The sequence below is a fragment of the Scyliorhinus torazame genome, chromosome 6, assembly GCF_047496885.1.
Source record: "Scyliorhinus torazame isolate Kashiwa2021f chromosome 6, sScyTor2.1, whole genome shotgun sequence".
In the NCBI taxonomy this organism is placed as follows: Eukaryota; Metazoa; Chordata; class Chondrichthyes; order Carcharhiniformes; family Scyliorhinidae; genus Scyliorhinus; species Scyliorhinus torazame.
The window spans coordinates 239864613-239890426 of NC_092712.1; the positions used below are offsets into that span (position 1 = coordinate 239864613).

The window sequence follows — 25814 nt, forward strand, 5'->3', positions numbered from 1 at the left end:
TGGGGGGTGATAGAAATATAGCACTGTTGTCTCATCCTCCATGATGTAACCGTTACCCCCTCATCTCCGCATTCTAGCTGTAGCTGGAAGATACACAGTAAATCTCGGGCCAACAAGTTACAGTCCAATCCAGTAGTCACTACAAACTGATGATCTGCAGACTTATTCTCGTAAGTGACTGTCACAGGTTCAGAAATAGGATACTCACACACCTGTCCTTGGAACCCTGACAATTGCTGCGTGTGGTCGGATAATGGTAATTTAAGTGCTGATTGCACAGAAGACATGGCTGCCCCGTCCTCTTCTTCCAGTAGACCAATGGCCCCTCAGAGGGGGCTGCGGTTGTAGAGCTATTGATTCGTTCTGTGGGCCATAAAAAGGGGGTGAGGGTCCCTTTGGGTGGGTTTGGTATCCTCCTCTTCGCTGATCCACCCACCCAAAGTCACTATATTGGGGCTCCTGCTGGTAAACTACCATTTCTGCCGCTTGTTGGGGTCGCAGATCATCCTTTTTCATTACATACTCAGTCTTAACCTTTGTAACTGAGCCTCCTTCTTGGCCTACACCCTCCTTCCAGTAAAATCTGACTGCCCTTGCCATCTGGGAAGGGTCGTTCTCTGTCCAATTCATGTTATTACATTTCACAGCAGTAACCACAGAAGGTGATAGGCAATGCATTAACATAGCACAGTATTGAGGGGAATTCTGACCATTTTGATACAGCAAATCGCCTGACTGTCCCCGGTAGATTTCATTAAAACGCTCCAGAAATTCCTCTGGCTCTTCAGTCTTCTTAGGTTTTAGGTCTAAGATAACAGAAAGATTTATGGGCCTTTGAAATGTGCTATTCAACGCATTCAAGATCTGTGTCCTTCTATCGTCGTCTAACGCATAGGCCTGCTGGAGTGCGGCATGACTAGCATAATTCAGGTGGTTAAGATAATTGCGGTACTCTGCTGGGGTTAAAATCTGCTGGACTAGGGCCCAGAGGTCCCTTGAATCAGCTTGATAAATTGAGATGGTAGTTCTCAAGGAATCCATGAAGGCAGCAGGAGATTTTTTCTATCTGGGATTGTAGACATAATAGCCATCATCTCACTGGGTGTCCATGGGAAGTAAACGTCTATCGTGGGTTCGCTCCCGCAGTCACTGGGTCGGGGTTTCGCATCTTCCTAATCGGTAACTGTCTCCGAATGTCACCAGGGGGCACTCTAGCTATTTCCCCTGGTTGTTCCAAGACTTCAACGTCTCTCCCTGTCACTAGGGGGAGTTCTTTCTTTTCAAAAGAAGTTGTTTCAGCTTCCTTTGTTCCCGAACCTTGTGGTTTCTGCTTAGTTTGGAGAGACTTAGGTGATATGCTTACTTTTCCAAATTGTTGAATTTTCCTTTTTCTGTCAATTCAAGGCCAGCCATTGAACTACGTAGCTCCTCTCTTGTTTGACCCGCGCCTTTCCTCTACTTGCGCTTTTTAAAAAAAACTTAAAAATGTTTGAAAATTCAAATTGAATTACTGCAACTTGCAAGCTTAGCTCTGATCTCAACTCAGAACTAAATTTACAATTTGCTTAACACAAACTTGTATAACATTTACAACTTAATTATTTCTTTATCTTAACAATTTTTCTTTTATCAAGTTTTTTTTTTACATACACATAAGTATTAGCAAAATCAACCATCATCTCCAGATTGACACTTTTTAAAATGGTGTCCATGATCTTCTTTAAGTTTCTATTAATCTCCAGATAAAATGAGATAAACCTTATTTCAAGTAAGTAAAATTTAAGATTCTGGCAATTTCAATCAATTGCTTTCGAAAATAATAACTTTTATCAAAGAGGTGGAGAAACCCACTGGTTTCCTTTAATTAATTCAAAACGTAACTTTGCTGGTGTTCACTGACTCAAAGGAAAGGTATCCGATTACACTAGCGACTGGTGCTGTTATCTCAAGGCCTGAGTGAGAAGCACTGTCTGTCTTTAACTTTGCCTGCTGCTGTTAACCCTTTGAGAGACTTCTGCTTCAACCAATATGCAGCATTCCCCACAATCTCAACTAGTCCTCGGAACTGCGTTTTTCGCCAATACAGTCCAAGGAGACAATTTTAGCTTAATCAACTATATATTTAAAACACTCACACATAGAGTTGAACCATCTTCAGATTTAAAAACAGTTATACTGGACTGAACCTTCAGTACTGAAGTCCCATCAGCCCCTGAACCCATATAATAGATTGAACCTTCATTACTGAAGTCCCATCAGCCCCTGAACCCATATAATAGACTGAACCTTCATTACTGAAGTCCCATCAGCCCCTGAACCCATATACTTGGAATTGAATCATCATTTGAGATGTCACATCAACCCAAAACCCTAACCCAAGCCGAAACAACAATATGAAATCCCATCAATTAAATTGCTAATCCCCAGACTGACCTGTGATTTCGTCGAGGCGGTCTTTCTGTGCCAACCGCGAGTGACCAGACTAATCAGACGATAAGAAGAGGGGAACAATCAATGCGCGGTCGTTTTCCAGTTCTACATTGAGGGCCCTTTGTTCCCCATCCTCCTGTTCATAATCAGTCTAATTCTGATTTCGCAGTTGGATCAGGATCGCCCTGAGAAATCCCGGTTTTCGGCACCAAATGTTGATTTCCAAATTTCTTTCTCCGTCAGTCTGGCCTCAATAAAAGTCGAGATGGATTTGCAAGTAAAAAGAAGTTATTTTATTCAGCTTGCAAGCTACCTAGTCCACAGTGATACAGACAACATGTTGCTGTCTGCAGTCCCGGGAACTAAGTGAAGGTCCCAGACAAAGAGATCAGTACTCATACATTCAAATGGCATCAGGTTTCACATACTCGACACCCATAGGTCATCCTATGTCCCTCCTGACTTGTTTGATCTATTCTGATTGGCTCACTTCCAATCCCTTTCTCCGGCCCCTATCAATGCAGCATCACTCTCATAGACACACCTCTAACTGCTTTTTCCATGCGGTCTCAAATCCCTTTGTCTCTACCTGCCAGAATCAAAGTGGCTTATTTCTACATTACATTAACTAATATCTCTAAAGTAACTATTTTATATCACATTCATCAAGAACAGGGGCCGGAATGGTTGTTGGAGGTTCCGGTGTTTAGATGCTTCAGTAAGATTAGGAAAGGTGGTAAAGATTGCAATGCAGATTTTGGATAGGTGTGGTAGTCACAGGGTAGTTGTCATGGGTGACTTTAACTTTCCAAATATTGATTGGAACCACTATAATCCGAATAGTTTGGATGGGGCTGTTTTTATCCAGTGTGTGCAGGAGGGTTTCCTCACACAATATGTGGATAGACCGACAAGAGGTGGGGCCACATTGGATTTGATACTGGGTAATGAACCGGGCCAAGTGTTAGATTTGGTTGTGGGAGACACTTTGGCGATAGTGACCAACAATTCGGTGACTTTCACTATAGCAATGGAGAGGGATAGGAACATACGGCAGGGCAAGGTTTATAACTGGGGGAAGGGTAATTACGATGCGATTAGGCAAGAATTGGGGAGCATAAGATGAAAACAGGAACTGTCAGGGATAGGCACAATTAAGATGTGGAGCTTGATTATCATAGAATTTACAGTGCAGAAGGAGGCCATTCGGCCCATCAAGTCTGCACCGGCTCTTGGAAAGAGCACCCTACCCAAGGTCAACACCTCCACCCTATCCCCATAACCCAGTAACCCCACCCAACACTAAGGGCAATTTTGGACACTAAGGGCAATTTATCATGGCCAATCCACCTAACCTGCACATCTTTGGACTGTGGGAGGACACCGGAGCACCCGGAGGAAACCCACGCACACACTGGGAGGATGTACAGACTCCACACAGACAGGGACCCAAGCTGGAATCGAACCTGGGACCCTGGAGCTGTGAAGCAATTGTGCTATCCACAATGCTACAGTGCTGCCCCTATGTATGTCCCTGTCAGGCAGGGAGGAAATGGTCGAGTGAGGGAACCATGGTTTACAAAAGAGGTTGAATGTCTTGTCAAGAGGAAGAAGGCGCTTATGTAAGGATGAGAAAACAAGGTTCAGTTAGGGCACTTGAGGGATACAAGATAGCTGGGAAGGAGCTCAAGAAAGGGCTTAGGAGTGCTAGGAAGGGGCATGAGAAGTCCTTGGCGGGTAGGATCAAGGAAAACCCCAAGGCTTTTTACACTTATGTGAGGAATAAAAGAATGACCAAGTGAAGTTAGAGCCGGTCAAGGACAGTAGTGGGAACGTGAGCATAGAACATAGAACATAGAACAATACAGCGCAGTACAGGCCCTTCGGCCCACGATGTTGCACCGAAACAAAAGCCATCTAACCTACACTATGCCATTATCATCCATATGTTTATCCAATAAACTTTTAAATGCCCTCAATGTTGGCGAGTTCACTACTGTAGCAGGTAGGGCATTCCACGGCCTCACTACTCTTTGCGTAAAGAACCTACCTCTGACCTCTGTCCTATATCTATTACCCCTCAGTTTAAAGTTATGTCCCCTCGTGCCAGCCATATCCATCCGCGGGAGAAGGCTCTCACTGTCCACCCTATCCAACCCCCTGATCATTTTGTATGCCTCTATTAAGTCTCCTCTTAACCTTCTTCTCTCCAACGAAAACAACCTCAAGTCCATCAGCCTTTCCTCATAAGATTTTCCCTCCATACCAGGCAACATCCTGGTAAATCTCCTCTGCACCCGCTCCAAAGCCTCCACGTCCTTCCTATAATGCGGTGACCAGAACTGTACGCAATACTCCAAATGCGGCCGTACCAGAGTTCTGTACAGCTGCAACATGACCTCCCGACTCCGGAACTCAATCCCTCTACCAATAAAGGCCAACACTCCATAGGCCTTCTTCACAACCCTATCAACCTGGGTGGCAACTTTCAGGGATCTATGTAGATGGACACCTAGATCCCTCTGCTCATCCACACTTTCAAGAACTTTACCATTAGCCAAATATTCCGCATTCCTGTTATTCCTTCCAAAGTGAATCACCTCACACTTCTCTACATTAAACTCCATTTGCCACCTCTCAGCCCAGCTCTGCAGCTTATCTATATCCCTCGGTAACCTGCTACATCCTTCCACACTATCGACAACACCACCGACTTTAGTATCGTCTGCAAATTTACTCACCCACCCTTCTGCGCCTTCCTCTAGGTCATTGATAAAAATGACAAACAGCAACGGCCCCAGAACAGATCCTTGTGGTACTCCACTTGTGACTACTCCATTCTGAACATTTCCCATCAACCACCACCCTCTGTCTTCTTTCAGTGGAGTCTGAAGATATAGGAGAGGCCCTAAATGAATACATTTCTTCAGTGTTCACAAAGGAGAGGGGCCATGTTGTTGAGGACGATAGTGCGATACAGGCTTGTAGACTGGAGGAGGTAGATATTCAGAAGGAAGATGTATTAGAAATTTTGAGAAGCCTGAGGATAGATAAGTTCCCTGGGCCTGATGGGATATATCCTAGGATTCTTTGGGAGGTGAGGGATGAGATTGCAGAGCCATTGGCTTTGATCTTTATGTCCTCACTGTCTATGGATTTTAGTAAGGCATTTGATAAGGTGCCCCATGGTCGGCTCATGCAGAAAGTAAGGAGGCATGGCATAGAGGGAAATTTGGCCGATTGGATCAGTAACTGGCTATCACATAGAGGGTGGTGGTAGATGGTAAATTTTCATCCTGGAGCCCAGTCACCAGCGGTGTACCACAGCGATCAGTGCTGGGTCCTCAGCTGTTTGTGATTTTTATCAATGACTTGGATGATGGAGTTGAAGGTTGGGTTAGTAAATTTGCTGATGACACCAAGATTGGTGGAGTTGTGGATAATGTGGAAGGCTGTTGTGGGCTGCAAAGAGACATTGATAGGATGCAGAGCTGGGCTGAAAAGTGGCAGATGGAGTTTAACCCTGATAACTGTGAGGTGATTCATTTTGGTAGGACAAATTTGAATGCGGATTACAGGGTTAACGTCAGGTTTCTGAAGAATGTGGAGGAGCAGAGAGATCTCGGAGTTCATGTCCATAGATCTCTGAAAGTTGCCACCCAAGTGGATAGAGCCTTGAAGAAAGCCTATAGTGTGTTAGCATTTATTAACAGGATGATTGAGTTTAAGAGCCGTGAGGTTATGCTGCAACTGTACAAGACCTTGGTTAGGCCACATTTGGAGTATTGTGTGCAGTTCTGGTCACCTCATTATAGGAAAGATGTGGAAGCATTGGAAAGGGTGCAAAGGAGATTTACCAGGATGCTGCCTGGATTGAAGGGTAGGTTTTATGAAGAAAGGTTGAGGGAGCTAGGGCTTTTCTCATTGGAGCGAAGGAGGATGAAAGGTGACTTAATTGAGGTGTATAAGATGATGATAGGGATAGATAGAGTGGACGTTCCGCGACTTTTTCCTCGGGTGGATATAACTGTTACAAAGGGGCATAACTATAAGGTTCATGGTGGAAGATATAGGAGGGATGTCAGAGGTAGGTTAGAGTGTAGAACACACTCCCAGCTATGGTAGTGGAGTCGGACACTTTAGGAACTTTCAAGCGGTTATTGGATAGGCATATGGAGTGCACTAGAATGATTGGGAGTAGGTTGTGTAGCACCATCAATATGACGCGAGGCAGGGTGAGGTAATGTCAATTGAAGGCTTTATTAAGCAGAACTTTATCCCCAGCAGCGTGGTTACAGAATGCAGCTGCTGAGGGAAATGGAGGGAAAAACTGGGTTCTTATACCGGCATTTCTGGGTGGAGTCCAGTAGGTGGCAGATCCTATCAGGACCTGGCATCCCTCCACCAATAGCCTGTCGACACGTGGTGTACCGTATTACCCCTAATACATACCACCACATTCACCCCTTGTTGAAAAAAAACCCGGCGGGATGGTGGTTCGCTTCAACTGGGCCAACGGGCCAAACAGGGTCGGCATGATGCCTTAACTATAACAAGACACAATAACTGAAAACTGGGCCAATGGACCAAACAGGGTCGGTATGATGCCATAACTATAACAAGACACAATAACTGAAAACGTTGAGAGTTAAAGTGATTCGATGAGCCGGATGGGCGCCCTGGTCGTCCTTTCCGATCGTCTCGGGCGTGGTGGTGATGGAGCTGGCTCGAGTCCCGTCGACTCTGGGAACGTAGCACTGTCCCCTGTGTCCTTACTCTTGGGCGGGTCTGGGAGGAGAACCGAACCCCCCGGGAAGGGGGTGGCTGCGGGATGAACCGGCGGGAGTGAGGAGGTGGTGATTGGCGTTGGGGGGGGTGTGGGTAGCTCCGGCGGGCGCCAGATCTCGCAGGGAGACCGTGTCCTGTCGGCCATCGGGGTACTCCACATAGGCGTATTGCGGGTTGGCGTGAAGGAGATGCACCCGTTCCACCAACGGATCTGACTTGTGCGCCCGCACATGTTTCCGGAGCAGAATGGGTCCCGGAGCTGCTAGCCAGGTCGGAAGTGGCGTTCCAGAGGAGGACTTCCTAGGAAAGAGGAGGAGGCGCTCGTGAGGCGTTTGATTCGTGGTGGTGCACAGACGGGGACCGGATAGAGTGACGGGCATCCGGGAGGACATCCTGCCAGCGGGAAATTGGGAGGCTCCTAGACCGGAGGGCCAGCAGGACGGCCTTCCAGACTGTTCCATTCTCCCTTTCTACCTGCTCGTTGCCCCGGGGGTTGTAACTGGTCGTACTGCTCGAGGCTATTCCCCTGCTGAGCAGGAATTGAACATAGAAAAACATAGAAAACACAGCACAGAACAGGCCCTTCGGCCCACGATGTTGTGCCGAACCTTTGTCCTAGATTAATCATAGATTATCATTGAATTTACAGTGCAGAAGGAGGCCATTTGGCCCTTTGAGTCTGCACCGGCTCTTGGAAAGAGCACCCTACCCAAACTCAACACCTCCACCCAACCCCAAGGGCAATTTTGGACATTAAGGGCAATTTATCATTGGCCAATTCACCTAAAATGCACATCTTTGGACTGTGGGAGGAAACCGGAGCACCCGGAGGAAACCCACGCGGACACGGGGAGGACGTGCAGACTCCGCACAGACAGTGATCCAAGCCGGAATCGAACCTTGGACCCTGGAGCTGTGAAGCAATTGTGCTATCCACAATGCTACCGTGCTGCCCTTAAGAACAAATAAATCTACACTATATCATTTTACCGTAATCCATGTACCTATCCAATAGCTGCCTGAAGGTCCCTAATTTTTCCGGCTCAACTACTTCCACAGGCAGTGCATTCCATGCCCCCACTACTCTCTGGGTAAAGAACCTACCTCTGATATCCCTCCTATATCTTCCACCTTTCACCTTAAATTTATGTCCCCTTGTAATGGTTTGTTCCACCCGGGGAAAAAGTCTCTGACTGTCTACTCTATCTATTCCCCTGATCATCTTATAAACCTCTATCAAGTCGCCCCTCATCCTTCTCCGTTCTAATGAGAAAAGGCCTAGCACCCTCAACCTTTCCTCGTAAGACCTACTCTCCATTCCAGGCAACATCCTGGTAAATCTTCTTTGCACCTTTTCCAAAGCTTCCACATCCTTCCTAAAATGAGGCGACCAGAACTGTACACAGTATTCCAAATGTGGCCTTACCAAAGTTTTGTACAGCTGCATCATCACCTCACGGCTCTTAAATTCAATCCCTCTGTTAATGAATGCGAGCACACCATAGGCCTTCTTCACAGCTCTATCCACTTGAGTGGCAACTTTCAAAGATGTATGAACATAGACCCCAAGATCTCTCTGCTCCTCCACATTGCCAAGAACTCTACCGTTAACCCTGTATTCTGCATTCATATTTGTCCTTCCAAAATGGACAACCTCACACTTTTCAGGGTTAAACTCCATCTGCCGCTTCTCAGCCCAGCTCTGCATCCTATCTATGTCTCTTTGCAGCCGACAACAGCCCTCCTTACTATCCACAACTCCACCAATCTTCGTATCGTCTGCAAATTTACTGACCCACCCTTCAACTCCCTCATCCAAGTCATTAATGAAAATTACAAACAGCAGAGGACCCAGAACTGATCCCTGCGGTACCCCACTGGTAACTGGGATCCAGGCTGAATATTTGCCATCCACCACCACTCTCTGACTTCTATCGGTTAGCCAGTTCGTTATCCAACTGGCCAAATTTCCCACTATCCCATGCCTCCTTACTTTCTGCATAAGCCTACCATGGGGAACCTTATCAAATGCCTTACTAAAATCCATGTACACTACATCCACTGCTTTACCTTCATCCACATGCTTGGTCACCTCCTCAAAGAGTTCAATAAGACTTGTAAGGCAAGACCTACCCCTCACAAATCCGTGCTGACTATCCCTAATCAAGCAGTGTCTTTCCAGATGCTCAGAAATCCTATCCTTCAGTACCCTTTCCATTACTTTGCCTACCACCGAAGTAAGACTAACTGGCCTGTAATTCCCAGGGTTATCCCTCGTCCCTTTTTTGAACAGGGGCACGACATTCGCCACTCTCCAATCCCCTGGTACCACCCCTGTTGACAGTGAGGACGAAAAGATCATTGCCAACGGCTCTGCAATTTCATCTCTTGCTTCCCATAGAATCCTTGAATATATACCGTCATGCCCGGGGGACTTGTCTATCCTCAAGTTTTTCAAAATGCCCAACACATCTTCCTTCCTGACAAGTATTTCCTCAAGCTTACCAATCTGTTTCACACTGTCCTCTCCAACAATATCGCCCCTCTCATTTGTAAATACAGAAGAAATGTAAAGTTTTTCACTCATAAATTTATGTTCGCAGTTCGTCACTCATAAAGGAGGACCCCCTGTCGCTATGGATATAGTCGGGGAAACCGAACAGTGTAAAAATGGTACCGAGGGCTTTAATGACCGTGGACGCTGTCATGTCAGGGCCAGGGATGGCGAAAGGGAAACTGGAGTATTCGTCAACGACGTTCAGGAAGTACGCGTTGCGATCGGTGGAGTGGAGGGGGCCTTTGAAATCCAAACTGAGGCGTTCAAAGGGTCGAGAGGCCTTAACCAGGTGCGCTCTAGCTGGCCTGAAAAAGTGCGGTTTGCGCAGATCTGGCAGTTTCTGGTGACTGTTCGGACATCCTCGACGGAGTAAGGGAGGTTGCGGGCCTTGAGGAAGTGATAGAAACGAGTGACCCCCGGGTGGCAGAGGTCCTCGTGGAGGGCTTGTAGACGATCCACTTGTACATTGGCACATGTGCCGCGAGATAGGGCATCGGATGGCTCGTTCAGCTTTCCGGGACGATACAAGATCTCATAATTGAAGGTGGAGAGTTCGATCCTCCACCGCAAGATCTTGTCGTTCTTGATCTTGCCCCGCTGTGCATTATCGAACATGAAGGCAACCGACCGTTGGTCTATGAGGAGACTAAATCTCCTCCCGGCCAGGTAATGCCTCCAGTGTCGCACAGCTTCCACTATTGCTTGTGCCTCCTTTTCCACTGAGGAGTGGCGGATTTCTGAAGCGTGGAGGGTTCGCGAGAAGAAGGCCACGGGTCTGCCTGCTTGGTTGAGGGTGGCCGCCAGAGCTACATCTGATGCGTCGCTCTCGACCTGGAAGGGGAGGGACTAATCGATGGCGCGCATCGTGGCCTTTGCGATATCCGTTTTGATGCGGCTAAAGGCCTGGCATGCCTCTGTCGTCAGGGGAAAAGTAATGGACTGGATTAGTGCACGGGCCTTGTCTGCGTACTGGGGGATCCACTGGGCGTAATAAGAAAAGAAGCCCAGGCAACGTTTCAGGGCTTTGGCACAGTGGGGGAGAGGGAACTCCTAGCACTCCATTACGCCCAGGATGGCGAGACGATCGGTGCGGAACACGCATTTTTCTTTGTTGTAAGTGAGGTTCAGGGCGTGAGCGGTCTGGAGGAATTTTTGGAGATTGGCGTCGTGGTCCTGCTGGTCGTGGCCGCAGATGGTGACGTTGTCGAGATACGGGAACGTGGCCCGTAAACCGTGCTGGTCAACCATTCGGTCCATCTCTCGTTGGAAGACCGAGACTCCGTTCGTGACGCCGAATGGAACCCTTAAAAAGTGGTATAACTACCCATCTGCTTCGAAGGCAGTATAGTTGCGGTCACCGGGACGGATGGGGAGCTGGTGGTAGGTGGACTTGAGGTCCACGGTGTGTTGCTCTTTTTAACCTTAGTCTATTTGCTCTGATTACGTCACCTTTGCCCATGAGTCGCCAGGTATCTTTATGATACCGCCACATGGTTCAAGTTCAGGTTATGATTAATAATACAGCACACCGCTTAGTAAGGATTAAAACAACGGTCATTTATTATATACAACAAGCAATATTAATACCCTAATACTACTTTCTATATAATAAACCTATCACTACTGGCCAATACGTAACTTAGGAAGAGCCCACCAGGTCAGGGAAATGAATGGCTTGTCCAATCAGATCTGGCCCGCGGGATTCAAAAGGCTGCTACAGGTCGGTGGCTAGGTGTCTCTACCGGATAGCGATCGCTGGATTCAAACTTACAGTTGCCGGTTGCTGTTCTTGCGAAGGTCTCGAGCAGGCGAAGAGGAGAGAGGGAGAAATCTGAACTTGGCCCCTCACTTTTATGGGGCCCAGGGGCTTCCCGCCTCCCGGGGCGGCCCTTGACCCTGAGTCCCAAGTGATTGGATCTGTCCCCAATCTCTGGGGTCGATGTGTCCAATGGTGAGGCGATTCCTCGATCGGGGGGTGGTCGCTCACCTGTCTTTGTTTCGGCCACTGCAGGCGCCGACAGGTCTGGCCCGGTATTCAATTGCTAATATGTTGCAATTGTTCCCAGGGATAGCCAATTTAACTGTGGATGTCTGAATAGATGGGCTGCAAACAGTCCTGAATGCAACTGCAAATACCTGGGTTGATGGGCTGTTGATAGCCCTAAGTATCGATCTGGGCTAACTTCCCAGAGCCGAATATGCAATACTGTCTGCAGCTGCCTGCTTGTGTCTTGTTAGCTGCTTTTCCCAGCAGTCTTTCGGGTTAGCCGTTTTAAACTGGGTTTTGGCCAGATTGATCGGAACGCAGCCATTTTACGTGGCTACAGGTGGAAAAGACCTTGTACTGTGCAATCCGATTGACAAGTCGGATATGCGGGGGAGAGGGTACGCATCTAGCTGAGTGTACCTGTTGATGGTCTGACTATAGTCGATGACCATCCTCTGTTTCTCCCCGGTCTTAACAACTACCACCTGGGCTCTCCAGGGACTGTTGCTAGCCTGGATGATGCCTTCCTTCAGCAGCCTCTGGACTTCAGACCGGATAAATGCTCTGTCCTGGGCGCTGTACCGTCTGCTCCTTGTGGTGACGGGTTTGCAATCTGGGGTGAGGTTCGTAAACAAGGAAGGCGGTTCAACCTTGAGGGTCGCGAGGCCGCAGACAGTCAGTGGGGGTATAGGGCCGCCAAATTTAAATGTTAAACTCTGGAGGTTGCATTGGAAGTCCAACCCTAGGAGTGTGGGTGCACAGAGATGGGGGAGGACATACAGCCGGTAATTTCGGAACTCCCTCCCCTGCACCGTTCGGTTAGCGGTGCAGTACCCCGTGATCTGAACGGAGTGGGATCCCGCTGCCAGGACAATTTTCTGGGTGCTTGGCCGAATTACGAGGGAACAGCGCCTTACCGTGTCCGGATGAATAAAGCTCTCCGTGCTCCCAGAGTCGATAAGACACGGCGTCTCGTAGCCATTCACTAGGACTGTAGTGGTTGCAGTCTGGAGCGTCCGGGGTCGCGACTGGTCGAGGGTCGTCGAAGCCAGACGTGGTTGTTGAAGTTGAGCATCGTAATCAGGCAGTATGTGGCCGTCTGTGTCGGGGTCCTTCAGCCAAGATGGCGGCGTCCACGGATCGAGCGCGGTCGGGGGTGGACAAAATGGCGGCGCCCATCTCTCCCTCGTGGTGTCCGGGGTCCAAAATGGCGGCGTCAGTTGGTCACATGTGGATCGCTGGGGGGGCTGGGTCTGTGGTCCCGTTTCTTCCCCGGAGATAGCGGCGACCCCGCGGGACTTGCACACCGTCACGTAGTGGCCCTTTTTCCTGCAGCTTTTGCAAGTAGCCGCGCAGGCCGGGCATCACTGCCGAGGGTGTTTCGGCTGGCCGCAAAAATAGCAGCGGGGCCCCCCCGGTTGGTCTGGTGTTTTGGCCGCGCAGGTTTGCGGGGGTGGTGGGGGGGTGTCGGAGAGTCGACCGCAGCGGGGGTCCACGGAGCCCAAGGGGCTGTAGTGCGGTCGGGGGCGTAGGCACGGGCGTTACGCGAGGCCACATTGAGGGATGCCGCCAGGGCCCGAGCTTCTGTAAGTCCCAGAGATTCTTTCTCCAGAAGCCTCTGGCGGATCTGGGAAGAGGCCAAACCTGCCACATACGCATCGCGGACCAGGAGCTCTGTGTGTTCACTCGCTGTTACCGCCGGGCAGTTGCAGTTTCGACCCAGGATCTGCAGGGCGTTATAAAACTCGTCCAGCGATTCCCCCGGAAATTGCCGTCGTGTGGTGAGCTGGTAGCGAGCAAAAACCTGGTTGGCGGGCCGGATGTAGATATCCTTCAGCGCGGCGATGGCACCAGTGAAACCGCCCTCGTCCTCGATAAGGGAGTAGACTTCAGGACTCACCCTGGAATAGAGGACCTGCATCTTTTGTTCGTCAGTCGGTGTGCCAGGGGCCGTTCGGAGGTAGCCCTCAAAGCATGCCATCCAGTGTTTGAAGATAGAGGCCGAGTTAGCTGCTTGGGGTGCGATGCGCAGGCACTCCGGGGTGATTCGGAGCTCCATGTTCCCACGTCGTTTTCTTCAATTAAAATTCTGCTTAATAAATTGTAGCACCGTCAATATGACGCGAGGCAGGTTGAGGTAATGTCAATTGAAGGCTTTATTAAGCAGAACTTTATCCCCAGCAGCGTGGTTACAGAATGCAGCTGCTGAGGGAAATGGAGGGAAAAACTGGGTTCTTATACCGGCATTTCTGGGTGGAGTCCAGTAGGTGGCAGATCCTATCAGGACCTGGCATCCCTCCACCAATAGCCTGTGAACACGTGGTGTACCGTATTACCCCCAATATATACCACCACAGGTTGATTTGATCTTAGTTTCAGACTAGTTCGGCAGAACATCGTGGGCCGAAGGGCCTGTACTGTGCTGTACAGTTCTATGTTCCATGGTCGGAAGATTGCATGGCTAATAATGCAGACGTTCTCACTTTAAATGCAAGTAGCGGCCGTTTGGCTTCTTTCGGGATCGGCAACACCATGACGGATCGCTCTGGGACCCTCCCGACTCCCATGGGTCGTAACCCATGCTTTGAAAAACCCTGATGTAAAGGGTGCTGAGGACACAAGCCTGGTACACATGGAGCTTTGTATTTTTGGCTATTTTGTGATTGTTCCATGCTCGACTTCTCAACTTTGACGTGACAGCTGTGGCCTTGGCAGCCCTGATGCTGATTTCAGCATCAAGGGACAGGTTACTGGTAATTGTTGATCCAATGTTTATAAAGCTGACAACAATCTCCAGAATGAGGTTCATTCATCTTGCTATTTTCCTGGTGCCCTATGCACATTGGCCAAGCTGTGCAGCCAGTACCCAACCTTTTGTTGAAGTCCTCAAGTAGGTTCAGTCCCTCAGTGCTGGGAATTCTGCTGATGGTTGCATTAAGTGCCTCAAAGAATTGATCCTTTGACATCTAGGGTTCAGGTGATTGCCAGGGCATAGATGCAAATGAAGTTAACTAGGCCTATCCTTGTTCAAAGGCAAAGTGCAAGTAGTCTACCTGAGCTTTGTCAGAGTACAATCATCACCAATTGTTTCTTGCAAGACCCATATTGTGATGAATGTATGAATTTCGGATACATAGGGCTCATGAAAAGTCCTTTAAGTGACAAAAAATTCTCTCAGTGCTTCTTTAAAGGTGGCCTGCTTCCTTCTGTGTATCCTTATTGAAAGTACACTGATACAATATTATTAATACTCATGTGTTGCTTCTTGACTTTCCCCTGAGTGAGCTGAGCTTCTTGCTACATTCAGCAATGTCTACATTGAGCCTTGTGAGTTCTTGACAATCACAGCTGTCTTGTGTGCAACATCAACCTGCAGACGGTCATCAGTAGGCCAGGATGCATGGTCCTTACTGTGGTGAACCACGTTCCACTGTTACGCACTGCTGTGTATATATATTCACTGTTATTGTTTGTTCCATTGTTACTTCCTGTCGTTATTGTTGTTGCTTCTGTTGGCTCCGCCTGTAGCTCCGCCCCTCGGGCTTTGTATATAGTTGGCTGATCTGTGGCGCTGCCCCCAGTGAGGGATCAGCAGCAGGCAAGCACACATCTCAGTGTATTAAAGTCACAATTTAGTTCTATAACTCGCTTCGTCTATTATTGATGGTCCATCAATTTATAACACTTGAGATATTAAAATGGATGCTGCTCTTAAGCCTGACCGACTTGAACTTGACCCGCAGGCAGCCGACGCCACTGCAATCTTCGAGCACTGGCTAAGCTGTTTCGAGGCTTACCTTGACTCATCGACCGACGCCGTCACCGAGGTGCACAAGCTGCGTCTCCTCAATGCCCAGGTGAGCCCCAAAATGTTTCTGCTGAACAGAGACGCGGCCTCATACGCAGAGGCAATCGCACTGCTAAAAGGATAGTTCATGAGGGCAGTGAATGAGGTGTTCGCTCGACATCTCCTCATCACGAGGTGTCAGCCAACGCTTGCTCGAAAGGGGTACCCTCGACCTCAAGGACACTGTGCAGCTCTCTAGCTCTTTGGAAGTAGCGTTCCAGAACTTGGATGCCTTCACGTCCGACCATGCGGCACCCTCGTGGACGTTGGAGGCGCTGCCATCACCCGGCCCGGGCGCGTCACAAGCCTGTGCCGCGCGGCAGCCCGCCAACTCCCGGGGGGGGGGGGGCATACTGCTACTTCTGCAGCCAGGGCCAGCACCCCAGACAGCATTGTCCTGCTCGGAACGCAGCCTGCAATGAGTGCGGTAAGAAGGGGCACTTTGCCAAAGTCTGCCAGGCCCGACCTGAAGCTCACAGGTCCCGCGATGTGGCATCTTGCCTGCCGGGACCGCCCCCCTCTGACGCGTCATCCGCCTCGTGCGGCTGGGGGGGCCGCCATTTTGGCCGCCATCTTCGACGCCGCCCGCCACGTGCGACTCATGGAGGTTGCCACCTTGGGACCACCCCTCTACCACTGACCAGACCAGCCATCCTCCGCAGCTCAGCTCCGTCACGCTCGACCAGTCCCGGCCCCATCACCTCAAGAACTCCATGATGGCCGTCCGGGTCAATGGGCACGAGACGACCTGTCTGTTCGACTCCGGGAGCACGGATTGCTTCATTCATCCGGATACGGTAAGGCGCTGCTCCCTTTGGATTTTTCCCGCATCCCAGACTATCTCCCTAGCTTCCGGATCACACTCCGTTCAGGTCTGGGGCTACTGTGTCGCAAACCTTGCGGTACAGGACATAGAGTACGCTAACTTCAAACTCTACGTCCTCCCCATCTCTGCACTGCCCCGTTCCTAGGACTGGACTTCTAGTATAACCTCCGAAGCCTGACTTTGAAGTTCAGTGGACCCCTGGCCCCTCTCACCGTCTGTAGCCTCGCGACCCTTAAAGCCTGTCGCCACCAAGAGCAGACAATATTGTGCCCGGGACAAGGCCTTTATCAGGTCGGAGGTCCAGCGACTCCTGCGGGAAGGGATCATTGAGGCTAGTAACAGCCCCTGGAGAGCCCAAGTGGTGGGCGTCAGGACTGGGGAGAAACACCGGATGGTCGTCGACTACAGTCAGACGATAAACCGGTACACGCAGCTCGATGCGTATCCTCTTCCCCGCATATCTGACATGGTCAACCAGATTGCGCAGTACCGGGTCTTCTCCACAGTAGACTTGAAGTTTGCGTGCCACCAGCTTCCTATCCTCCCGGAGGACCGCCAATACACTGTCTTTGAGGCAGATGGCCGCCTCTACCACTTTCTCCGGGTCCCTTTCGGCGTCACTAATGGGGCCTCGGTCTTCCAGCGAGTGATGGACTGAATGGTTGACCAGTACGGGCTACGGGCCACGTTCCCGTATCTGGATAATGTCACCATCTGAGGCCATGACCAGCAGGACCACAACGCTAACCTCCAGAAATTCCTCCACACCGCCCAGTCCTTACTTTAACCTATAATAAGGAGAAATATGTTTTCCGTACAACTCACCTAGCCATCCTTGGCTATATCGTGGAAAACGGAGTCCTAGGGCCCGACCCCGACCGCATGTCTGCAACTTCCACTCCCCCACTGCCCCAAGGCCCTTAAGAGATGCCTGGGGTTTTTCTCCTATTATGCCCAGTGGGTCCCCAATTATGCAGACAAGGCCTGCCCACTTATCAAATCCACCATTTCCCCCCTGACGGCTGAGGCCCGCATGGCCTTCAACCGTATCAAGGCAGATATTGTCAAGGCCACGATGCACGCAGTAGACGAGTCCATCCCGTTCCAGGTGGAGAGCGATGCATCTGACTTTGCCCTGGTCGCTACCCTCAACCAGGCGGGCAGGCCCGTGGCTTTCTTCTCCCGTACCCTCCGTGCCTCCAAAATTCGGCACTCCTCTGTCGAAAACGAAGCACATGCCATTGTGGAAGCTTTGCGACATTGGAGGCATTACCTGGCCGGCAGGCGATTCACTCTCCTCACTGACCAACGGTCTGTTGCCTTCATGTTCAATAACACACAGCGGGGCAAGATCAAGAACGACAAGATATTGAGGTGGAGGATCGAGCTCTCCACCTATAACTACGACATCTTTTATCGGCCTAGGAAATTCAATGAACCTCCAGGTGCCCTATCCCGCGGTACATGTGCCAGTGCACAAGTAGACCGACTTCGGGCCCTCCACAATGACCTCTGTCACCCCGGGGTCACCCGGCCCCTCCATTTCATCAAGGCCCGCAACCTGCCCTACTCCACCGAGGAGGTCAGGACCATGACCAGGCACTGCCAAGTCTGCGCGGAGTGCAAACCACACTTAGAACATAGAACGATACACTTCTATCTTCTATCGGCTTCTATCGACTTCTATCGGCCAGACAGAGCACACCTGGTGAAGGCCTCCCGCCCCTTTGAAAGCCTCAGTATCGATTATAAGTGCCCCTCCCCTCCACTGACCGTAACGTGTACTTTCTCAACATCGTTGACGAGTACTCACGTTTACCCTTTACCATCCCATGCCCTGACATGACCTCTGCCACCGTCATCACGGCCCTGCACAGTCTCTTCATCTTGTTCGGTTTCCCCACCTATGTCCATAGTGATCGGGGCTCCTCTTTTATGAGTAATGAGCTGCGTCAGTTCCAGCTTAGCAAGGGCATCGCCTCAAGCAGGACGCCCAGCTACAGCCCCCGGGGAAACTGACAGGTGGAGAGGGAGAACACGACTGTCTCGAAGGCCATCCTTCTTGCCCTACGATCTAGACGTCTCCTAGTCTCTCACTGGCAGGAGGTCCTTCCCGATGCACTCCACTCCATCCGGTTGCTTCTGTGTACTGCCACCAGCGAGACCCCTCACGAACGTTTGTTTGGCTTCCCTAGGAAGTCCACTTCAGGGGTCTCGCTCCCGTCTTGGCAGACAGTCCCAGGGCCCGTCCTCCTCCTCCGGAGGCATGCGAGGAGCCATAAGTCAGATCCCCTGGTCGAGAGGGTTCTGCTCCTCCATGCAAACCCACAGTATGCCTACGTGGCATACCATGACAGGCGGCAGGACACAGTCTCCCTCAGGGACTTGGCACCCGCAGGTTCCCCAGCGACTATCAGCAACACGCCCACCCCTACACCGTCTACCACCAACACCATCACTCGGCTGCCTCGGGACTTGGCACTGGCAGCCTTTCCAGTGACCATTACCACCACCCCTGCCCCTACACCGTCTCCCTCACCGTCGGCTCATCGGGATGGAGAAGAAGACAGCACGCTCCCGGAGACGAAGGTCTCGACACCCGTGCCCACACCACAGCCGGGACTGAGGCGATCACTGCGGAAGGTTAAAGCTCCTGTCAAACTCAATCTGTGAGTCCACTTCAGCCCCGCTGGACTTTTTTTTAACAGGGGGTGAATGTGGTGAACCATGTTCCACTGTTACTCACTGCTGTGTATATATATATATATATATTCACTGTTATTGTTCGTTCCATTGTTACTTACTGTTGTTGTTGTTGTTGCTTCTGTTGGCCCCACCCCTCGGGCTTTGTATATAGTTGGCTGATCTGTGGCCCTGCCCCCAGTGAGGGATCAGCAGCAGGCAGGCACACATCTCAGTGTATTAAAGCCACAATTTAGTTCTATAACTCGCTTTGTCTATTGTTGATGGTCCATCAATTACATTTCAACTTGCTTTGTGAAGGACTGCTATCTTCTTTGTTGAGTTTGTTTTGCTTAGCCGCCTACTTGTCAAGAGATGATGCTCAGCGCCGAGGACCCGGGTTCGGTCCCGGCTCCAGGTTCGGTCCTGGCTCCAGGTTCGGTCCTGGCTCCAGGTTACTGTCTGTGTGGAGTTTGCACATTCTCCTCGTGTCTGCATGGGTCTCACCCCCACACCCAAAGATGTGCAGGATAGGATTGGCAATGCTAAATTGACTCTTAATTGGAAAATAAATTGGTACTCTAAATTTATTTAAAAAGTTTTTTAAAAAGATATGGGGCGAAATTCTCCCCCAACGGCGCGATGTCCGCCGACTGGCGCCCAAAACGCCGCCAATCAGACGGGCATCGCGCCGCCCCAAAGGTGCGGAATGCTCCGCATCTTTGGGGGCTGAGCCCCAACATGGAGGGGCTAGGCTGACGCTGGAGGGATTTCCGCCCCGCCAGCTGGCGGAAATGGCCTTTGTTGCCCCGCCAGCTGGCGCGGAAATGACATCTCCGGGCAGCGCATGCGCGGGAGCGTCAGCGGCTGCTGAGAGTTTCCCGCGCATGCGCAGTGGGGAGAGTCTCTTCCGCCTCCGCCATGGTGGAGACCGTTGCGGAGGCGTAAGGGATAGAGTGCCCCCACGGCACAGGCCCGCCCGCGGTGGGCCCCGATCGCGGGCCAGGCCACCGTGGAGGCACCCCCGCGGCCAGATCGACCCGCGCCCCCCCAGGACCCCGGAGCCTGCCCACGCCGCCTTGTCCCGCCGGTAAATAGGTACTCTAATTTACGCAAGCGGGACAGGCAATTTACCGGCGGGACTTCGGCCCATCCGGGCCGGAGAATCCAGCGGGGGGGCCCGCCAACCGGCGCGGCCCGATTCCCACCCCCGCCGAATATCCGGTACCGGAGACTTCGGCAACCGGCGGGGGCGGGATTCACGGCGGGCAACGGCCATTCTCCGACCCGCTGGGGGGTCGGAGAATGACGCCCATGATTCTTTAAGCTCCATTGAATCAAAAGGCCATGGCGGACAGCATCTAACTAAATGGAGGATGCCCAGCCTGAGGCAGGTAGTAGCTATCCAATGAGATGTGATGATCTTTTCCACTGTTGGGAGTAATTGTGCTTTCTGCCAATTTAGTGATTACTTATAACTGGTATCTGTTTCTTCCGGTGTTGTTCCAAATCAAACCAGGAAACTCGACTCCCCTCTCCAGAGAACAGGCCTGGACTAATAGTGTGGAGACCCTGAGTTGCTAAACAACAGATCCAACTCTAACATCGCTATTAAACCTGCTGACGTCTGTGGCATGCTGACCTATACCTAGCCAATGCTGAATGTCAATTCTCCAGCACTCTCTCCTGACAATTCCTACCTCCCCCTGAACCATGATTCTATTACTGCACAACAAGCTATTGTATCCAGGACTGTCACTGACCTCATCTACTCTAGCGATCTTCCATCTACAGCCACCAACCTTGTAGTCTTCCAATCCTGAATAGCAAGTTACCTCTTTTCCAAAATCCAGAAACTGCCCTGGTCAAACATCATTTCAGCCGTTTTACCTGAGCTTCTTCCTTTCTATCTCAACTGTTTTTTTTTCCTTGTCCGGTCTCTCCCTACCTGTATTTGTGTTGCTTCCAGCACCCTACATCACTTCTTTAACTGTATCAAAAAGAAGAGAGAGGTCAAAGTGAACCTAGACCCCTTAGAATGAATCTGAAGAGATAGTAATGAGGAACAAGGAAATGGTAGAAGGGTTAAGCAGATAGTTTGCATCAGTCTTTATGGTGGAAGATACTTTGAGCATCCCATTAATACTAAAAATTAAATACTATCACCTTTGCAAGAGAAGTAGTATTAGACAAACTCATGGGCTAATGGCAAATAAGTCCCCTGACCCTGATGGCTTGTATTCTAGGATCCTAATGAAGTAGCTACAGAGATAGTGGATGAATTGGTTGTAATTTTCCCAAACCCCTTGGATTCTGGAGAAGTACCAGAGGATTGGCTGGGTGTTTGGAGGTGGCATCATACTGAAGTTGGTGGAAATGGTAAAGGATGATTTGTCGAATACAGAGGGTGGTGGGGTGGATGGTGAAGTGGACCCCATCATGAGGGAGAGGAAAGGGTAAGAGCAGAAGTGTGTGGAATAGATCAGACATTCTGTGTGCACAAGAGGGGATGTGGAGATGGAATCCTCGGGTGAGGAAAATGGAAGGCATTGGATGCATTTGTATGTAAGGTGGCATCTTCTGAACAGATGCGCAGAGATGATGAGAGAATGGAACAGAGTCTTTACAAGAAGTGTAGATAAGTGTAAAGTGTGGGAATCAGCGGTATCATAGTAAATAACGATGTGGAGATGCCAGCGTTGAACTGGGGTGAGCACAGTACGAAGTCTTACAACACCAGGTTAAAGCCCAACAGGTTTGTTTCGATGTCACTAGCTTTCGGAGCGCTGCTCCTTCCTCAGGTGAATGAAGAGGTATGTTCCAGAAACATATATATAGACAGATTCAAAGATGCCAGACAATGCTTGCAACACGAGCATTAGCAGGTGATTAAATCTTTACAGATCCAGAGATGGGGTAACCCCAGGTTAAAGAGGTGTGAATTGTGTCAAGCCAGGACAGTTGGTAGGATTTCGCAGGCCAGATGGTGGGGGATGAATGTAATGCAACATGAATCCCAGGTCTCGGTTGAGGCCGCACTCATGTGTACAGAGCTTGGCTATAAGTTTCTGCTCGGCGATTCTGCATTGTCGCGAGTCCTGAAGGCCGCCTTGGAGAACGCTTACCCGGAGATCAGAGGCTGAATGCCCTTGACTGCTGACGTGTTCCCCGACTGGAAGGGAACATTCCTGCCTGGTGATTGTCGCGCGATGTCCGTTCATTCGTTGTCGCAGCGTCTGCATGGTCTCGCCAATGTACCATGCTTCGGGACATCCTTTCCTGCAGCGTATGAGGTAGACAACGTTGGCCGAGTCGCACGAGTATGTACCGTGTACCTGGTGGGTGGTGTTCTCACATGTAATGGTGGTATCCATGTCGATGACCTGGCACGTCTTGCAGAGATGGGGGGGGGGGCGGTTAAATATATATAAAAAAAGACAAGAAAGAAAGAAATGGTAAAAGACAGTTAAAATGAAATGGGATGAAAACAAAGGAGTTGAAGTGGGGTACAGCTAATCATCTGAAGTTGTTGAATTCAATGTTGAGGCCGGAAGGCTGAAGCGTGCCTAACAGTTCCTCCAGTTTGCGTTGGGTTTCACTGGAACATTGCAGCAGGCCAAGGACAGACATGTGGGCATGGGAGCAGGGTCTTGTGTTGAAATGGCAAGCAACAGGAAGGTCAGGGTCCTGAATGCGCACAGACCGAAGGTGCTCAGCAAAGCGATCGCCCAGTCTGTATTTGGTCTCTCCGATATAGAGGAGACCACATTGGGAGCAGCGAATGCAACAGATCAAATTGAAAGAGTTACAAGTGAAAAGCTACTTAACCTGGAATGAGTGTTTTGGGCCTGGGATGTTAAGCATGGAAGAGGTAAAGGGGCGGGTGTTATACCTTCTGCGATTTCATGGGAAGGTGCGTGGGTGATGGGAGAGGTGTTGGGTATGGTGGAAGAATGGACTAGATTATCTCTGAGGGAACAGTCCCTGCGGAATGCTGACAGAGGGAGTGAAGGGAAGATATGTTTTGTGGTGGCATTACGCTGGAGTTGCCGAAAATGGCGGAGGATTATTCTTTGCATACGGAGGCTGGTGGGGTGAAATGTGAAAACGAGGGGGACTCTATCATTATTCCTGGAGGGACGGGAAGGAGCGAGGATAGTGTGCGGGAGATTGACCGCACATTTTGAGAGCCCTGTCAACAACTGTAGGTGTGAAATCACGGTTGAGGAAGATGAAGACAAATTTATTTACTCTGAAAGTAGGTGTAACCAGGCAGCGAAGGATGGAGGTGGATAGAAACCGGATGAGTCGTTTCTCTAGGAAAATGCAGAGAGCTGTCAGAGCATTCTGTTGGTGAATGGAGGCATAGAGGTGGGGAATGGAGGACTGGAACAACCATGAGAAGATGAAATGGATACATATTTAGGGGTGAATCCTCTGGCTCGGGAAGGCCGAAGCACATTTCCTGATGGGACGGATACCTGTCTGGAAGCTAGAGAGCAGTCCAGACGGGGGCAGTGAAAACAAATCACAACTGTTACACCTACCTGGAACCTCCTGTTAAGTAATGGGTTAAGAAACATTGCAATTAGTTGTCTCATTTATGTTAAGTATCCATTAATTGAGACTGATATGTAAAGGGGCTTCAGGTGGCCTCTGTGAGGTGATGTGTAGTTAGAGGTTTGAGCAAAGTCTGTTGGATTGAAATAAATGTGTGTTGGTGAAAAAGGAGCAGAACTTTAGACTCTTAATATCACAGCAACTAAAACGTCTAACAATTGGTAGCAGAGGATGGTCGCTGTGTAAACGTGAAGGGTTGAAAGATACAACTTTTCCAGATCAAACCAAGGAGTGAGTGAGAAAAAAAAGAAGGGATATATGGCTGAACCGAGGAAAAAGATGGCTGGATATGACTATCCTCCCTTATTTTCTGAAAGGGAATCGTACGAACAATGGACAAGTGCAGTAGTTATGTGGAATAAGGTAACTGCTTTGGGAAAGAGAAAACAAGGTATGGCATTGGCTCTTTCTCTACCATATGGCAGTAAAATCCGAAACAAAGTGCTTTCTCAGCTGGAATTGGAAGAGTTAGACTCAGAAGAAGGTCTGGAGACTTTATTACATTATATGGATGAGATTTATAAGAAAGATAACTTGTTAAGTGCATATGAAGCATGGTCGGATTTTGATAAGTTCTGGAAAATGGAGGATATCTCCATGGAAGATATATAATGGAATTTGGCAGACTATATAAAAGGCTGCAGAAACGCAACCTGGAATTTCCACAGTCTCTGTTGGCCTTTAAATTACTTGACTGTGCTAGAGTGAGCAACATGGATAGGCTCCTGGTTTTGACAGGAGTTCAGTTCACTGATAAGGATACCTTATTCAAAAAGATGACAAAAGCTTTACAAAAGTTTCTGGGGAAACATTCAATTCCGATGGCTCTGATGACCCAAATAGGTCAGCCTGCAATAAGGCAGAATATGGAAGATACACTACTAACAGGATGGTGAAATCGTATGGTTACGAACAGAGCTCAAGACTATAGAAGGAGACTGAGACAAGGAAATTATGAAGACAGAAACCCAGTTAAAACCTACAATAGGAAGATGAACCCTAGAAATGCAGGGGCATGATAAATCGATGTTTTCGATGTGACTCTCAATACCATTATGCTTTCAACTGTCCAACTTGTTATGATAGAGTGTTTGAAGCGACACATGACACGGAAGAGTCAGAAGAGGAAAAAGATAGTGACCAGAAAGAAGGCATTGTCCTATTGACAAGCAGTTTTACGCCGGTAATGAGGGTGTTGGTTGCAGAATCCTTCAACTGTGCTGTATTGCACAATGGCTGCACATCTACTGTGTGTGGAATTGACTGGTTAAAATGTTATCTAGACTCCTTGAATCCGAAAATCATAACAAGGTTTCAGGTTTCGGGATGATAATACTCTGAAGTCGCTGAAAAGAGTGGTGATCCCTTGCAATATTGCCGGAGTGAATCATTTCATTAGCACGGATGTTGTATCAAGTGAGATACCTTTGCTTCTGAGCAGACCATCGATGAAGAAAGCACACATGAAACTGGATATGGAACAGGATAAGGCAACAGTTTTTGGAAAGATGGTGGACTTGCAATTTACACAGTCGGGACACTATTGCATTCCATTACTGACAAATAATATTTCAAGTAGAGTGGTCAAGGATGTGTTAATGGCAGTTGAAAATGGGACTTTAGCTGATAAAAAGCTTGTGGTATTAAAACTGCATCGGCAATTTGCACATCCGTCTCCTCGGAGGCTGAAAAATTTATTAAAGGATGCAGGGGTAAGGGATGATGACTATACAAAACTGATAGAACAGGTTAGTGACCGCTGTGAAGTTTGTAGGAAGAACAGAAGGACACCAGCACGACCGATAGTAACCCTCCTTTGGCCAGGGATTTTAACGACATTGTGGCCATGGACCTTAAGATCTGGGATAAAGCAAATAATATATTTATTTTGTATTTTGTAGATTTAGCAACCAGATTTAGTCAATCAACGATTGTACAAAGTAACGAAAAGAGAGTAATTCTGGATCAAATCGTGGAAAAATGGATAGGGACAGGAATGGATCCACCGGCAAAATTCCTTACGGACAATGGGGGAGAATTTGCTAATGATGAGTTTAGGGATATGTGTGAAAATGTG

The 25814-nt window shown here is 49.4% G+C and overlaps 1 protein-coding gene across 2 annotated transcripts in view; it reads left to right on the forward strand.

The window, feature by feature from the left end:
• The window catches only part of fbxl7 (F-box and leucine-rich repeat protein 7), a 683637-nt gene that overhangs the window by 289929 nt on the left and 367894 nt on the right, over positions 1-25814 (forward strand). The window lies entirely within an intron of this gene.